This window comes from Colias croceus, chromosome 21, assembly GCF_905220415.1.
Source record: "Colias croceus chromosome 21, ilColCroc2.1".
NCBI lineage: Eukaryota > Metazoa > Arthropoda > Insecta > Lepidoptera > Pieridae > Colias > Colias croceus.
Window position 1 is genome coordinate 953,725 of NC_059557.1, and position 17,616 is coordinate 971,340.

General features: G+C 32.1%; 1 protein-coding gene across 2 annotated transcripts in view; it reads right to left on the reverse strand.

The window, feature by feature from the left end:
• Nucleotides 1–17,616, reverse strand: part of LOC123701518 — a 172,795-nt gene that overhangs the window by 38,947 nt on the left and 116,232 nt on the right. For both annotated transcript variants that reach the window (XM_045649023.1, XM_045649024.1), the window contains one exon: nucleotides 290–396. The gene's annotated coding sequence lies outside the window, so the exon portion shown is untranslated. The remainder of the gene's footprint in view (nucleotides 1–289; nucleotides 397–17,616) is intronic.

The window sequence follows — 17,616 nt, forward strand, 5'->3', positions numbered from 1 at the left end:
CTAGGAGAATACGTAAATTGTATGATTTTAATTGTTGTTAATTGTAAAGCATATAAAATGTATTCAATTACAACAGATGATATGATTATGATGATAATAATGAAAAAAAGCGGTTATGTTTTAGCCGATTTTTTTCTTTGGTTGCCGATCCAGAGCGAGGTGTCGCTACATGCAGTGTAATCGGCTTGACCGATTACAGCCGAAGATTGATGATTTGATTCATCATAATTGTGAGCACTTATACTACCATTTATTACTATTAGATATACACAAATTAAATAACAAATACCTTATGGATAATGAGGCAGATGCATTTCACATCTGTTGCACTGATAGTTTCTTTACGGGCAAGTAGTCAGCTCTATGCTCTGCCAGATCTCGGTTTACTGAAGATCCCTGTAAAAGATAAATAATATTAAATCATCTTTAATTCAAAAGAAATACCTACACTATTTACATGACTTATGTTCAAGATTCATATGTCCTTTTTTATATTTTTAATGCATGTTACCAACATGGGAAAAATCACCCTTCCATTGACAATATAACTATACTTATTATAACATTTACTTCTGTTATAATAAGGACATAGTACTCATGACAATAACCGTATAATACGAAATCAAATATCCTCTGAGTCAATGACAGAACTTGTAAATTAGGTGTACAATTTTTTTTAATAATGAACTACGAAATAAAACACCCTGTACATAAAAACCAGTGCAAACCGGTCCAATCTAGCTTCCAATATACTGAACAGCTCTAAATAGCGTATCGGTCACACCTCAAGCTAGGTGTACTCAGGTGTCAGGTTACCTAATATGGCTCGTATGACCTAGATACAGACAGTATATTCAACATTTTGGCCTTTGATATTCCGATGGTAAATGAAACGCATCGTGGTGACGCTTATGATTTGGAATGTGTGAAAATTATTGTATTTATTGTTATGTGAAAATGAAAAGCCAAAATTCGATGATGTTTTAACATTAAATATAATAACTATTAACTAGTGTTTTGGTAAATTACCTAATCAGTCCTCTATTATGTGTAATTAAAATGTATACAATTTCTTTTATTAATTATTAACTAATCAATAGGGAGTTTAAATACCGGAAGCGAAAGATGACACTATTTTACGAAGATGATACGAGGAAGTAGATACATTTCTTTAAAGAAATAAATATAATGACAATAATGTCTACATGCAACTATTAGGTATAAGGAGTTACTAGCTCTCGCTTACGGCTTCGTTTCCCATTACAATTTTCATATCCTAGTTACCTATGTTGAAAAACCGCTACAACGTTATTCATACAAAGATTGTCTCCACACATTATGTTACATACCACCTCTAAACTACGCTCTAACTCAATTTCCGCACCATTTTGATATTACGCCAAAATATCACTTTGTCTTCTTTGTACTAGAAATGCGTCAGAAATATCTGAATACGACTCCAGTCAACGCCTCTGGCTGCAATATCCGACACCTCAATCATTTGATGGCACGTGACATCAATAGCTATGTACTTGATTTAGTACATAGGTATTCGTGGTATACGTGAAATGTAGTTGAAAAACGACGTAAATTATTTAAAGATATATTATTAGATTAAAACACGCTTTAATGAGATTAAATTATTGCATTACCTATTCTTGATAAGTGTAAAGAGTAAGGAGTTTGATATTTTAGTTTTATAGCATTCAAATACTTAATAAATATACTTTTTGCAAAGAATAGAAAAAATGGATCACGGTGAATAACGCGGGTTCGAATTCCGCCTCGTGATCGATTTTTTTTCTTATAAAATTTATAATGTCCGTCTAAAGTGGGAAAAATCGAGTTTAAGGAGTAGGTGTACCTACATACAAACATACAGGTGAAGCTAATTTAAGCGTAGGTATTAAAAAAGATATTATCAACAATTTTGTAAACCTCTCTCATAAAAAGGTTACTTATTTTTAATACTGACAAAGGTTTTTTTGTTAATAATTTAGATTTTTCTTTTGTATTTTTAAAGAATGTGCAAAAAGAACCTGAACTACCTTTTAGAAAAGCCTGAAAGGCTACAACTTCCCAGTATTGGCTTTACTTTAAAATAAATCTCTGTTTTAATGAAACACTTTTTCTTATTACAAAAGCCTTTTTTGTATTAATATTTTTTCTGTTTTTTCAGCGATTCATCGTAATGACTGTTTCAACTGAAAATGATAGAAAATATATAGTAAGTAACTATTTAAAAGAGTAAGTTGTCATAAATTACTTTGTAGAGAGAAATCTTCAAAAAAATATTTTACAAAGGTGATTCCTACTCTTTTCATGAATGATAAGGTTAGGAAATCTTTATTTAAAACATGTATTACAAAGATGATTTCTTCTTCCTTGTGTGCTTGATCAATACTACCCACAAAATTAGTCTAGCCAATTTGCAACAAAGTTACAAAGGCAATTATTACCTTGCACCTGGGCAGACTTGAAGCCCACAAAATGCAAGCTAAATGCATTCACAAAGGTTCTTTGATCGTATTATTGCACATTTCCACCCAAACCTACGAGGAAAGCGATTTTCTTAAATATGAGGTACTAGAGAATTGGTAGACTAATATTAGTAATTAGTCGTTCATTTCTTATACACTTTGCAGATTGAGGTAGGACTGTATCGATTTAAAAATTATCAAAAATCACCTTATCTATAACTAAGCACCCGATATTTTCTTTCTTTAATATGGAGAAATTGCAAATAAATAATTCATTTTTAAATATTTAGAATGAATTACTATTTTTGCTCAATTTTATCACAACATTTTTTATATCACACTCAAACTATTATCACCTTCATACGAAGCCTATAAAGGCGGAATAACCGATACATTTCCGAAAACCTCACCGCCTCCTGGCCTCTAAAATATGCTAAGCTTTTCGACATCCAAACATCTAACTATTTAAACACACCCGCTCCGTAACACAGTACGTGTCCCCAATCCGACCGAGTCACTTTCCGAAGATAAAACTCCGCGACGGGTCTCCAATCTGGGCTTAGTCGAACTAGAGGCTATAGTCCGAGAGATGGAGAGGTTTTTCTATATTTGATATTAGCTAAATTTTATTTATTGAGACAAGAAAAGTATGAGAACTAAGAAGGTGTTTTATTAATGAAACTTTCCAGTAAATAATTAATGTTATTTAGTAATACAGTTAATTAAGTCAAATTTTACAACTTATAATGATAAACAGTAAAGTTTTATTTCACTGTGCTAGTTCATTTTAAATAATCATCAAATATTACATTCCTATTTCAAATCATAAAAATTATTCCACAAACTTATATATGTTATAAAAATCTATTCCACAAACTTATATATGTTATATATTCTATTACACTCACAAAGACCTTTCAAACAACCCGTTTTACTTATACATGCGAGATTTCTTAAAAATCAATATGATATTCCGTATCCTATTCCGAACACAACAATTATTGACAAAACGAATTCCATCATCATCTCCTGTACTATAATTCCGTTTATCCAAAAGACGGGAGTAGAGGCTCATTCGCGTACTTGCTATATCTCATCTCGCGAAGCTATGTGCATGTGTTGCTATTAACTTTTTATGTGTTTTTCGTGTAAAAATATGTCTTGATTTTGTTGTGTATGTGTGTGTTGGTTCGTGATTGTACCCTTGAATATTAAGGACTGTGCTATATTAATCCTCTATGCTGACTTGACTTGTCAATTGAATAGCACTTCAAAGGAAATCGTGGAAGAGTTTGGACTTTGGAGGAGGCTTTTGTCGAAAGGCAGGCAAAATACCCAGAAGAAACCTAGTTAAGCTATTAAATTATTGATACTTGTAAATTTTCTTGCAATAAAGGCTTTCATTCATTCATATATTAAGACTCAAATATAATTTCTTCTCAGAGGTTTTAAAGATTTAAGCATACATAGGGACAGAGAAAGCGACTTTGTTTTATACTATGTAGTGATTCCTTCTTAGGAGATCTGTAGTGGGACTGTGGGAACAAAATTGATAATGTTTATATGTTTATATTTGAGAGGAAATATATTTCTATCTCAAAAATTATTTTTAGACAACATATAATAAATATTTTACACACAAAATTCAACGTTGTATTTGTAAACCTTTCAAATCCTTAACGTAGGTCTGAAGAATAAAAATAAAATGTAGCGCCAGACACCTTTTTACACCTTATTTCACTCACAATATAGATAAATGTTACAACAGCAATTCTCAAGTTTATTATTCAAAAAACAATAAATTTAACTACATTTTTTTATTAAAAACACACTTAAATATGATAAAATGAATGAAATTATTATGTATTATGTAATAGAAATACAACTTGTAAACCTTATTAATATATTAAAAACAATTGAATTTTAAATTTTTTGAAAGAGATAATAATTTGTATGTAAATATCTATACATATAATAAATCTGTAGAAGGGTTAATTCTGTACATTGAAAATATTGAAAAAATAAATAGCAGGGGGTGTTACTGGATCGATACCAAACCCAAATATGTGATTAAAAAAATTTTTGTCTGTCTGTCTGTCTGTCTGTCTGTATGTGAAGGCATCACGTGAAAACTAGCGGTTCGATTTCGATGAAACTTGGTATAATTATACCTTATTATCCTGGGCGTAAAATAGGATACTTTTTATCCTGGAAAAATACGTAGAAAAAAATTAATCTTAATTTTTCAGTTTTATCCATAGACGTTGTTCCGTAGAACCGCGAACACACGTTGCGTATTATTATAGGCCTAGCCGTATTTGGGTCAGATAGATATTTATAAGATGTCATTGACAGAGTTACTCAAAATGGAGAAATAAACCATCCACGCGAAGACCGACATCCGCGCGGACGGAGTCGCGGGCGGAAGCTAGTTTAAAATATTTATATAAATTTAAAGAGGAACTTTAAAGAGGACTTTGGATTATCCTAATTGTCGTAATTCGATTACAGTACTCTAATTTGGAACAATTTATGGATAAACAAACATCCTAATAAACACTTTGCAGTCTATTAGCATTAAATACAAACACGTACTTTAATAACTTCCTTTTTCTTCAATTGGTTAAATATCTTTATTATATGGTAAATGAGATACTTTATATTTATTTCTCGAACGGAAATAAGGATAATAATAATTCGATACATCCGTTCAGGTGGTCAATACAACTTATTACGATAATATAATAATAATTAATTTATTCGAGCAATTATAAAGACTCTATCGAAGAGATAATTCTTAAATTATGTTACTAACATTAAATAATGTATAACTTAAGCTCATGACTTTGCTCTCATTGTATAAGTATAAAAAAACATTAAGTTTAAACCGAGGTTATCTAAATTAAATTTTAACCAAAATCAGTTCGGCAGTTTCAACATAAACGAAAGCCTTATTTATTCATACAAAGATCGCTCATCTAACTCTTACGATTCTCAACTGCACGTATATCAAGATGAAATATACATTCAACAAATGTACATTGTAATACATAAACAATGATGTATGTATCGAATCGTGGAGCGAATACCCTAATAATAAATATCGTTTAATAAAACTACAAAACGCTTTAACCCATTGAGCCCCAAGCGGCCCGATCGGTCCACGGACCACGTCACAATAGATTTTCTATTGTGTCTGTGGTTCCGGGGCCTGAGTTATTAATGATAATCTCATTAAATAATCGTATTTTAACCGATCCTTGATTAGTGTACAAAGTTTGAATTAAATCTGTCCGTTTAAAGTCAGTCAAAATCAAGTGTAAGAGTCGGTTACATACAAATATACAGGTGAAGCCAATAAAAGCATGCTAAAAAAAATGTGTACTGTGTGCCTAGTGCGAGTTTTCATCGAGTACGAAACGTTACTATCGCGTTTGCGTCACAGCCGAATTAGTATGGGAAATCGAACAGCGCCCCTAGCGGACGTATGGGGAAGCTTTGATTCCCCATACAAATTTCGCTGTGACGCAGACGCGATAGTAACGTTTCGTACTCGATGAAAACTCGCACTAGGCACACTGGTGTACACACGTAAGAAGTGAAACTTCTTTGTGACTTTATTTTTCAAAAAAAAATAACTATATGCAACTTTACAGATATAAGTTGAATCACGCTTGGTAGGGATAAGGAAAAGATGGCGCGTAACGGAAAAATGTCACGCGTAACGAAAAAATGTTACACTAAATTTTTTCCAACCCCGATAAAGAAGTTTCACTTCAATAAGACGACTCACTATGTATTAAAAATAAAAAATTCATCTGGCATAATGTCCACAATCAAGTTATTAAAAGCAATGTACAGTAAATAAACATAAAACCACAAAGCAAAGCGTGGGCAGTTTGTCTTTATATAAGCCCTTTTTATATTGCCTGGCAATATTCTGGAGTCCTTAAAAAGCTCTTAAAATATAAGAGGTTTAGAAAAACCCAGCGGGATTCGAAGTTTCGGCAGTAATTGAATTTTTAAAGTAGGCTCTGTAAGCGTAATCTAGCATACTATGATGTATAAATCTGAATGCCTAAATTTAGACGATTTGTGAATTACTTATGCTGTACTGAATATGCAAATACACTTTCGATGAGCTATTGTAAAAACCAAATTGTGTCGGAAATGAAATATTTCAGATGAAAAAAAACTTACTTGCAAACTATTTGTATAAGTTACAATACATCGAATATAAGCATCATCTGTACTAATATTATAAAGAGGAAAGGTTTATATGTATGTATGTATGGTTTTCACGAATAAACTACTGGACCGATTTTAATGAAATTTGGCACAGACAATCTTTAGACCCTGAGAAAGAACATAGGCTACCTTTTAATGCGAAATATGTACCACGGGCGAAGCCGGGGCGGACCGCTAGTAATTCATAATAATATTGTTCATACAATTCATTAATAACAGCTCTACAAAGTATAACATGTATTATTAATTATTATCTTTTCCGATCAAATCTTTCGTACATTGTGTTCGGAAATAATCCCAAAATAAGGATTCTTTTGAAATTCTGTTGAATTATAAATTATCAAGAGGTTTTGTGTTTCAACCTTTTGACATTTTTAATAAAGTATCGTGTTCGGAAATCGAGTTAATGACTTTTTTAAATTTTACAGGTTTTTTTATTTATACTGTACCCGACCCAACGATAATGGTAGCTGTGATAATAGGTATACCTTTAATAAAACAAACTAGATTATTTCGTTTATATTAAGACATAGCTGCGCTTCGCGGTTTTGCCCGCGTGACTCCGCTTATTGGTCTTAGCGTGATGATATATATCCTATAGCCTTCCTCGATAAATGGGCTATGCAAGACAGAAAGAATTTATCAAATCGGACCAGTAGTTCTTGAGATTAGCGCGTTCAAACAAACAAACAAACTCTTCAGCTATATAACATTAAGTATATATTTGTTTTAATGGAAATATTTATGTATTAATTATACATACGGATATGTATTTCCATGTCACCGACCAAACGACAAATAAAGACGGACGGACACAAAAATATATCTTCGAGTAACCCTTCAAAATGAACTAAACAAAACAGCAAAAGAAAGAAAATACCAACAAAGAGATATATTAAGATGATTAATAGACTGAAAAATTAACACAGTACAGTCCATTAGCGGTCTTTCTTTTGTAATTATAACGAATATTTATCAAATTAATTAAATTAAGATAACATCCACGTTTTTTAAAATATTATGACATCTCTAAAAGTTTATTTACAATTTTTATGGAAAAAATTCATTGGCTAGTAAAAAAATAAAATCGTCGTGACACTAAAAACTCTCACTAAAACTGTTGTTTGAGCGTAAACTAAATAAAATGAAAACGCTAAATAAATATTGATCCAATACGAACTATTCTACAGAATCAATTGTATATATTACTAGCTGTTGCCCGCAGCTTCGCTTGCGTGGAAAAGATAAATTTTCATTGTATAAGTTTTCATCCCCTATTTTACCCCTTTAGGGGATGAATTTTCTAAAATCCTTTCTTAGGGGACGCCTACGTTATGACATCTACCTGCATGCCAAATTTCAGCCCGATACGTCCAGTGGTTTCGGCTGTGCGTTGATAGATTACTATATCAGTCACCTTTGAGTTTTATATATTATATAGATTATATTTTTAGTATAGTTTTTTAGTACATAGACTACAGGCCCATGTTGAAAAATTTATGGGTCATTTGAACCACCAGGTGACCTATCTAAAACGATATAAGAGCATAAAATAATAAGAAGCACTATGTCGTCACTTGTAAGCTGTCCAACTGAGTGCAGATGATAATTCGAAAGTACAGGTAGAAATTTTTTCCCCTTGTCACCATGATTTTTGTACGGGGTTGCGGAATAATGGATTAAAAGCAGTATTGAAATAGTATGACACAGATGCAGATACCTATTTATAAGCATAGTTTTCACTTTACACGTTTTTAATATTAAACAGAATCTCGGAAACAACTCTCATATATCTCAAACAGCAACCCTATTAATTATACATATTAAATATTATAAAGAGGAAAGGTTTGTATGTATGTATGGTTTTCACGCATAAACTACTGAACCGATTATAATGAAATTTAGCGCACATATAGAGGGTAACTTGAATTAACACATAGGATAGTTTTATCCCGGAAATCCCACGGGAAAGGGAACTATGCGGGTTTTTCTTTGAAAACGCGGGCGAAGACGCGGGCGAAAAGGTAGTACATATTAAAGCTGTATGAGATTTGTTATTTACTTTTCAATTTTATAAAAATATGTATAATAAAATGTTAAATAAATAAATAAATAATAAATAAAGAGCCGATAACGGAATGACATCGCCGAAAAGCACTCAATAGTGGATCTTTCGTCGTAACTGCATTATCTCGACTCGCCACCGGGCTGTTACAGCGATATCACGCTTTATTACTTAAGCCGAATGGCTGTTAGCTCGTATCAGCTATGCTGGCCAGAGCTAGTTCAAAATGCTTCAAAAGGAAACTGCTATATAACAATACTATCAGGTTGGTGATACTTTAGTTTAAAATGCGTTAATAGATAAAGAACAACTGTTAAATAAAACACTTGTCTTGATTCCTAATCGCTGATAAGCGATAAGGTTGCCTTATTTGCTATGCATGTTTTCTTTCTTTTAATATTATGTATTTGTAATTTGTAATGGTACATAAAAATGTTATATACCTAATAAATATATAGTCTCATATACGTGATACTTGGGCTATTATAGCGATTAGCAATATCACACTTTATAACTTAAGCAGAATGGCTGATAACTCGTATCAGCTATGCTGGACAATGCTAGGTCAAAATGCTTCAAAAGGCAACTGCTATATTACCCTACCTATAATATTAGTGATACTGTGGTGATACTATAGTTCAATTTTTTTTAATACACATAGGACTGTTAGATAAAACACTAGCCTCGTATACTTCGGCTCATATAGTGATATGTTGTAGCCGCCGAATGACCGTTAGTTCGTAACAACTGTGCTGGACAGAGCTAGTTCAAAATGCTTCAAAAGGCAACTGCTATATACCACCAATATCTATTTGTGATACTTTAGTTAAAATACATACAAGAAGCCTAGTCTATTGTCAGTGCGATGTTTTTTATTCACCCCTAGCTTGATCCCGCGACTTCACTGGCCATAAAAAAAAATCCAGCCAATTGTCTGTACCAAATTTAATATAGATCCATTAGATCCAATATAGATCTATATTAAGATGTTTGTGCGTAAAGAGTAAAACAAGAGTACAACATCCATACACAGAAATACATAGGTACAAAGTATGGCATTTTAATATTAGTTGGATAGTAGGATTATTTATTCTGCATACTGACAGAAGTTCTTTATTTTACCTAGTTCTTAATATAAACTGAAGAATACCCATATTAAATATCAATGAAATTCGTACGAAACCCAAATTACCCAAATCTAGAACTACAATACAAACGGACAAACATTCTAATTTTATCTCAATACAAAATTCCACAATCTCGAAGCACTATGAAGCAATATTACTGGCTATTATAAACCAAATGCTAATGCACTCCTCGATCCATTGAACTGCTCTTTATAAATAAACACAATGGGATTTAAAGCTGCGTGTACATTATAACCATATTTTATTTTCTATGTGATTTCTATTCTATGAAACCATTAATTCTATTCCATTCTTATTCCAAACATAGTAATTAAATTATAATCCGCAAAAATTTATACTAATCACAATTAATATAATTTTTTCAAAATTAATACAAAATGTAGTTAAGAATAATGGTAGGTAGGTACATCTCCTTTTTCTCAAAAGCAGAGAAGGATTTATTTCAAAAATATTAGGTACACTAAATATGAATTTTTTACACCACTTTGTTTATGTACACTACACATTAGATGCCCGATCTACCATCTCATTTAACAATTCAAATGGATATAAGAATAAACTACTGCTACAGCTGCCATTAATATTTATTTTATACAGGTACTTTAACCATACACTGATCTAATAAAAATACGATATCTGAACAAAAATCAAGGTCCTACCCGCTATCCTAGAACAAAGGCATTATTTACACAAAAACAATTATACCTAGGTCATTCGAATTCAAAAATATTTATTGCACTAACTAGAAGTAATAAACCGAATCACATAACGAGTCTATCCATAAAGTTCATCCCATATTATGAATATATCGTCCATTATGAACTAGTGAGAGTGTACACTAATGCACCGGCCTCAACTGACCCGTATAAATAATACAATCAAATTATAATGGTGTGTGTGCATTGTCTCTTCATTATTAGATCTAATTTTTATTTGATTTTAGAAAAGAGAAATCTTAGATGTTGGGTAAACAAACACGTAAAGTAGTCAGGTATGGATTGCGTGGTGAAATCTGATGAATAAAATTTTGGATTAGAATCTATACTAGAAAAATTCAATTAAAAAACGTATAGAAACGAGGTATATATTTATTTAAAAAAGATTATATGACTGCAAAAACAACGCTTATCTATTTAAAGAACAGGTAAATGGAAGAATAAGTGGTTACTATGTTAGATTGCAATTCATAAAAATTTGAAGAAAAATAAATAATTATCAGATTTTAGGGCAATAACCTGATGTTTTTCCGTTCCTCTAAGTATATCATGTTACACAACAACAACCTCTAACCAAATTTTTCTAAAACCTACCTAATATTATTCTAAGTAACATTTTTGGGTCCGCCTCTTGTCACCCAGTGAACGCGCGCCTTTACTAAGGCATGTTTCAATTAACACTAATGAAGTCGTATGACGTAATTCCCATTCATGTTATCCCGGTAATGACACACATGTGAAGTTATTTTTTATTATAATTCCTTTTTATGAAGAGGAAACATTATGACCCTTTGACGTGTTAGTTAGATGCTACGCCAGAGTCCAATCCTTGTGATGGAAAAAGTTTTTTTTTTGTTTGTAATAGATGGATGTTGCTTATATAGGCACGAAGGCCGTCCGTTAGCGTTTTCACGCCCAAACCACTGAACCAATTTTGATGACTTTTAAAATAACTACAGACTGGAATATAAGGATAGAAAATAGAGAATAATATAAGGAAACGATCTTTGCCATAAATACTAAAATAGAAGAGAGTGAAATAACCTGTGGAAATAACCTATTAAATATGTACTGTCTGTCGCGCGATTATGAAACATACAAACATAGACGTGTCGCAAAGCTAGTTAAGAAATAAATAATCCCTGTCTTGAGACGTAAGCAAAATAATATATTTTTATAATTCAATATTTTCTTGACGTTGAAGAAAATAAATTATTAAACATTCCTCGGTTCGATTCTCTGTCCGTGTATCACACGAAAACCAAACCACGATCAAAATTCCAATTTAAACTTTACCAAGCTTTAACTTGAATCGACAAAATTTACAGTATAATAAGTACTTGCAACAACTAAGTTGGCACTAGCAGCACCTGTGCGTTACTAGCTTAAACTTTAAGCCTTGTATATCTGTATTCATTTTAAGTTATCAACTTGATATTTATACCTGTAACGTGGGTAGCTATTGTAGCTTTGGTAAAATCATACCAACATTATTCATTTACGGTTTACAATGTTCCGTATTCAGCTTTCTGCCTTCAAAAGGTACCTACTAGTTATTGATATCTCTATAGTACTCTGCTCTCGACTTTGTTCATGTGAACCAAAAGCGAACAATTCTATAGATGTCACAATTAGGAATAATATCACTACACTATGTACTATAGTTTCTGGTCACGGCTAGGGCTTTGCGTGTGGCATTCAGCCATACTGTCTGATATAATCTATGTTATTCAAGACCATAATTTATTTACATAACTAGTTATGAACCCTGGCTTCGCCTGTGGCACTCAGTCGAAGATTGGTCCTACAAAGTTAAGAAACCTTCGTAGCACAACACTTTGCATCATCAATCATCATCACATAATCAATCACATCACATCACATAGCATTGTTTAACTACAGAACATACAGATAAACTTAAATGTTTATATTAAACTAGCTTTCCGCCCGCAGCTTCGCCCGCGTTTTCAGAGAAAACCCCGCATAGTTCCCTTTCCCGCGGGATTTCCGGAATAAAACCTATCCTATCTCTCAAGTTGGATCGAACTGCACATGGTGTGCGAATTTTATTTTAATCGGTTAAGTGGTCTAGGAGTCCATTGAGGACAAACATTGTGACACGAGATTTATATATATTAAGATAAATAAATATATATACCTTGACCCAGTAATTGTCCCTTCCTCCTTCAAATCATCAACCTCCAAGTTATCACCCAACAAAAGTTAACGGTTAAAAAACACAATTAAAACCGCCCATTCGAAGTCGTTAAATAATTTTCCAGGAAGTTCCCGAGGGCGAAATTGAAAATAAAAACAGAGCCACCTTCAAATTCATTAATTTTTAATTACTTATTTGGTTTTTAATGACTCCGGCAATCTTCCCCGCAGGATGCTTAGAATGCTTCCGTAATAAAGGAAATTATATTTGGACAGCCGAGGAATGCTTTTCACAGAATATATTTTTGACGTGACAACGTCTTATAATTCGATATAGCCGGCTGCACGCACGAAAAAACATGACTCATGCGGCGTTACCTCGCTCTGAGGCGTTCCGTAAGGCTTGAAATGCAAGCGAGAGCGCGGATCGAGCGACAAAGAAGCACAATCTTTGTCACGTTCAACTATCGTCAGTAAACCGACTTTACAGACAACCAATTTTTTTTAAGGGACAATAAGGGTGATGCTTTCTTTAGACCCGCTTGAAACAAAACTTCATGACTTTGGATTAGATCCCTACGGAGCAGCTTCGCGAAGCAGACTTTATTGTCTTTAAAGTATGTGTATACTGGTGGTTTTGTCTGAGTACCAAAAACTTACTAGATCGCATTTTGTTTTAGAGAAACGAGATGCATTAACATCAGCTTCCTTTAAACCACTGAAACACTCCAACCTTTAGAATAAACACACAGACTAGCATCTATTTTTCTACATCTTCTATCAATCCTCTAACTGTCTAATAAATCAATTTCCTCATAACACAAAAGTGTACATAACATATACGTATATACACAGTCATAATACTCGTTATTAGGCCGGGAGTTCCGATATAATGAAATTGGTGTATTATCGAAGTTTATTCAAATACGCGCACCCACGTATAAATTGGCAGACAATTCCAGGTCGTTTGCATAAACATAGCTCAAGAGATGCTGTAAATTATTTCATTTGTAACAAACACATTGCATGCTAAGTTGGTATTATTTATTTATCTAGGTTTTCCTTATCAATATTTTTCCTCGAAAATTATCAATTTCTTACTTATTCGGTTTATAATAATTTAGCTTAACACAGAAGCTTAGTTACAAAATATTGCATTGTATATTATATCTTTACTAACAATCAAATTTGTTAAAAATTAAGCAAATATGGATGTTATATCAACAATGGAATTGTAGAATACCTACGTAAAATAATTCATCCAAAATTCCGTAGACCTAAAATTCCAAGTAAAAGTGACCTCGTCATAAACATAATTCCAGATTCCAGACTTAAAGAAATTCCAATAACTTTTAGACGGCCTAACAACTAGCTTTAGTAAGATAAACCCATGAAATTATTGTAATGTCATCGATCCTTGATAAGTGTACAAAGTTTGAATTAAATCTGTCCGCGAGTGTATCGAGTCTACATGGTGTTGGCCGATTCGCATCGGAGGTGTAACTAATATTGTGACACGAGAATATTTTACATACTTATGTGGATAGCCAAAATTGACTTCCAGTTGTCTCTCTTCATTCACGATACTTGAATCATGCCACCTTTTTTTGACATCTAATCATGCGTGCTTTTGTGTGCCGTTTTTGAGGATCAAATGTTGTGTTGGACCTATCGACATCTTTTAACTTATTATAATCATTCCTTGAGGGAATTAAAGCAGTGAAGAATTTATGCATGTACCTCCAATTGATATCTATTCTATTTCTAGTAAATACGCCACTAAAATTACCTACTTCATATTTCTATACACTAATGTCGTAAATGTCAGTCTGTCAGCTTTATGTGACGGATAAATTGATTAGATTTACTATTTTATTTCTGAGTTTTACCCTCAAACCTAGACATTATTTTGATTTATCAAACTTGGTGAGCAATAAACAACAAATATATTCAAGGGCAGACTGAAAAGCTTCTTATTTAACATACATAATAAAAACATTTCTCAAAATAAACAAAGTATATAAATTTATATTAATTATAAATGATTCGTAATTAAAAGGGATGTGGTTATTGTACATATATCGCAAAATAAATTAATAAAACGACAAAAAGATATTTATTAAATATGTAAGTACACGGAACATTCTAATTGTATTCATTCCAAGGTAAAAAATATAAGATATGTTGCCTTTATGTCCGGAACGATACAACCTTCTCAGCGAACTTCAACTTTTGTTTCTTTAATTAACATTTTCTCTAATTTCTTTGCTTTTTGTATTCATATTTGGTATGCTATTTGTATTTAATTAAAACATTCTGTTTCTTTGATAGAATATGTTTTTAAATAACAAGTTGTTTGTTGGCTCTTAGTCTATAACGCGAGTCTACGAGCTCTAATATGTAGGAATAGCTAGTACATACGTGGAATCTTAAAGTTAGGGTTATAATACAATTTGCCTTCGAAATACTAAACTTTTTTTTCTATTTTTACGTCTGGGATTTTCTTCTATACAGTACAAATAAAATAAACAATATTATACCTTACAAGAACTAAAGAAATTGACTTTTTGTTAATACATAATTTTTGTAAACTTACCTTCGACTTCTACGAATCTTATATATAAAAATGAATCGCAAAATGTGTTGGCAAGCGCATAACTCGAGAACGGCTGAACCGATTTCGATAATTCTTTTTTTATTATATTTCTTGAAGTACGAGGATGGATCTTATGTAGAGAAAACGTAAACATGTACCACGGCCGAAGCCGGGGCGGACCGCTAGTTTCCAATATAAAAACGAAATTATATTTGAAGGTCTTACTATACCACATATTTTTATTATTTTAAAGGTTTTTTTTAATAACACCAGATGATGTTTTATTTAATTTTGAACAACTATCAAATCTGAACACTTTTAATGAAATTTCAATAAAAACACAAAACTTCAACTTACTAGAGATTTATTACACAAACTCTAACTTATAAAAAACTACATAAACATAAAATAAGTTACTAATAGGTTGAATCTTCAAACAATTCAGAAGCTTGTTTTCGTTTAAAGAATAAACAATGTATGTTTGTCCGTGTGTTTATAGAGAACGACGAATACCGCTTTTCTAAGGACCGTAGATCTATTATTATTATTTTTATATTAAGAAATGTTTTTATTGTATACTTATTTTGTTCGTTGATACAATGGATGATACAATGAGAAAAACCGACAACCACTGAAGTTATTTTTTTAACAGAAACATTAAATCTGATTAACTTATAGGCACTTGGTTTATTTAGATACACATGCAGTAGAAACATTTTTTTGTATGTCTGATCGCGCTGATCTCAGGAACAACTGTCGCAAATTGATACAATATTTGTGTAGGAAAGATAGTCCAATCATCGACGAATGCTTATATAACATCATGCTACGACCAATGTTATACAAAACATTAATAAAATAAGAAAATGGGAACATTTGTGAGAAAAAATTATTCCTTTAAAAGGCAGACAAAGTTGCGTGGGTGAATAAGTGCTATTTAACTCTGACAGTTGGATTTTGCAGACTAGCTTGCATCATGACAGCACAACAGACAGAAATACATTTACATTTATTTAAATTTCAAAGCCTAGAGTGAAATGCGAATATTAACTTATGAAACAGTGATGTAGGTATATCATAATTTACTCCACTTTTAAGTAGGTATTTTTATCTATATAGTATAGACTATAATAAAAAGAACTAGTGGTCCGCCCCGGCTTCACCCGTGGTACATATTTCGCAATAAAAGGTAGCCTATGTCCTTTCTCAGGTTTCAAAATATATCCATACCAAATTTCATGCAAATTGGTTCAGTAGTTTAGGCGTGATTAAGTAACAGACAGACAGACAGAGTTACTTTCGCATTTATAATATTAGTATGCATATACTAATATTATAAAACTGAAGAGTATGTTTGTTTGAACCCGCTAATCTCAGGAACTACTGGTCCGATTTGAAAAACGCCACGACCAACAGGAGCGGAGCAATGCGAGTGAAACCGCAGGGAACAGCTAGTTCATGATAAAGTTTAGTAAATACGTTTTTAGTTATTTAAATATAGAGCTGTTTAAAAAGAAAGTCTTTAAAACCTCAACTGAAATACGCACTTTAATTTAAATATCTCAGCCATTTATGGAGATATGAAAAAAAAGGAAAAAACAGTTTTCCCGTAATTTTTTAAGTAGGTAGTAAACATACAAAGTAAAAACGTTTGTCAGACCCATTATCATCGTACGTAGGTAAGTACTAAGTACTAACTAATATATGTCTTTTCATACTTAAAAGTTTAACTAGGTACCTACTGATTTTCATAGCGTATTTTATAAATCTAAATCCTTAGGTTTAATAAATCCCTAGATCTAGGAATAGGAAGGGTGGAAATCTATTACAACCAACAATATATAACAATGGCTTACACAAATCCGAGTATTGTTACGGCTTCTGTTTTGACTGGCTGATATTTTAATGTATTCTGTCTTCATATTGTAAATTAGGAATTTCTACGACTTGTCAAATGTGCTGGAGATTATTTGGGAACCAATTTGAGTTCTATTTCTAAGGACTCAAAGTTTATAATATCATGTTTTAAAAATTGAATATAATGCTATTTTAGTTTAATGAAAAATAACTGAATATGTAAAAATAATAAATAAGTACAAAGAACAGAACAAAAAATAGCGTGTGTGCCAAGCACATGAGTCAGAAATGAAACTTCTCTGGCAAGATTAAAAGAGACCAAAATAGTCGTCTTACTCTATGACGTGAC